Below are 2,095 nucleotides of genomic sequence, written 5' to 3'. Positions count from 1 at the left end.
ATTTGGGTGGTTATCAAACTTGGCCGAGCTATTATGCCCACAAACATTGTCACCAAGTCTGATAAAGATCAGACGAAAACTGTTTGACTTAAGAGTGTGGACAAGGCTAAATTCGCAGATTTCGAGTCATTCAAGGGCCATAATCCAAGATTGCCTGGAGTGATTAGGCTGGTTATTGAACTTGGCCAGGATATTATGCCCACAAACATTGTCAGCAAGTTTGGTGAAGATCTTCTAAGCATCAACCGCATAAAATTTAGAGGAAACAACTGTTATGAGATGGTGAATGTTGAAAAATATCGAAGGTACCATTTTAAATAAGCTTTTAACCTGCTGGTGGCAAGTGATACTGCCTTTTCAGTGAACACCCCTTTGAATAACAAGTGGTACTGCCCAAACTGAATGATGGACTAGTCCATTTTAGAAATTTAGCAGGGTAAAAGTTTGAAAATGAGTGTGAAATAAAAGCACACTTATCTTCCACTCTTGTTAATTTGATTCATTAGCAAGTTGTATTGTGTATTTGTACAATGCTATAATGGCATCATACTCCGAGTTCTAACATGACCCAATATGTTCTCCTATTAAACATACAGGACTGAATATTGTGTTATTATGCAACATTTCACTGTTTGTATGCCACAATTATTATGTTCATAGTAGTGCATTGGAAAAGAAGTCCAAAAAAAAACAACTAGAGGGCCCTAATAAGGCCCTGTATTGTTCACCTGAAGAAAGTAGGTCACAGTCATGGTCACTCAAACCAGTTATAAGATCAGTGTGCAAAACTGTAAATGTCATCCAAATTTCAAGGCTGTATCTTAAAAAACAAAGAAGTTGGTCAGTATTCCACATGACCCAGGTTCAAACTTGACCTTAAGATCATCAAGGTTAACATTCTGGCCAAGTTTCATGAAGATACAGTCATAAACCTGCCTGCTTAGCTCAGTAGGTAGAGCGTCGGTCTACGGATCGCAGGGTCGTGAGTTTGATCCTTAGGCGGGGCATATGTTCTCTGTGAATTTTTGATAAACGACATTGCATCTTAAATCATTAGTCCTCCACCTCTGTGGGGAAGTTGGCAGTTACTTGCGGAGAACAGGTTTGTACTGGTACAGAATCCAGGAACACTGGTTAGGTTAACTGCCCACCGTTACATGACTGAAATACTGTTGAAAAACGGCGTTAAACCCAAAACAAACAAACAAACAAATAAATGTGGCCTCTTGAGTGTTTACAAGCTTTTCCTTTGATTTGACCTGGTATGGTCATAAATGTGGCCTCTCTTTTCCTTTGATTTGACCTGGTGACCTAGTTTTTGACCCAGATTTAAACTTGACCTAAAGATCATCAAGGTTAACATTCTGACCAAGTTTCATTAAGATATAGACATAAATATGGCCTCTAGAGTGTTAACTAGCTCTTCCTTTGATTTGACCTGGTGACCTAGTTTTTGAACCCACCTGACCCAGATTTGAATTTAACCTGAAGATCATCAAGATTAAAATTCTGACCAAGTTTCATTATGGTATGGTCATAAATGTGGCCTCTAGAGTGTTCACTAGCTTTTCCTTTGATTTGACCTGGTGACCTAGTTTTTGACCTATCTGACCCAGTTTTGAACTTGACCTAAAGATCATCAAGATTTTCTGACCAAGTTTCATTAAGATATAGTCATAAATGTAGCCTCTAGAGTATTAACAAGCCTTACCATTGATTTTACCTGGTGACCTAGTTTCTGACACCACTTGACCTAGATTTGAACTTGACCTAGAGACCATCAAGATTAACATTCTAACCAAGTTTTTTGAAGGTACAGTCATAAATGCGGCCTTTAGATTGTTAACAAGCTTTTCCTTTAATTTGACCATGTGACCTTGTTTTTGACCCTAAATGACCCAATATCGAACTCTCCTAAGATTTTATTTAGAGTAACATTCTGACTAAGATTGGGCCAAAATTGTGACCTCCAGTGTTAACAGTCAAATTGATGATGACGACGGGCAGAAGACAACGGACACAGGGCAATCAAAAAAGCTCACCTTTGAGCACTTTGTGCTCAGGTGAGCTAAAAACAACAGGCAAGTAGTTGGTG

Source organism: Mercenaria mercenaria, chromosome 8 (genome assembly GCF_021730395.1).
Source record: "Mercenaria mercenaria strain notata chromosome 8, MADL_Memer_1, whole genome shotgun sequence".
In the NCBI taxonomy this organism is placed as follows: Eukaryota; Metazoa; Mollusca; class Bivalvia; order Venerida; family Veneridae; genus Mercenaria; species Mercenaria mercenaria.
This window is presented reverse-complemented; position numbering follows the sequence as displayed.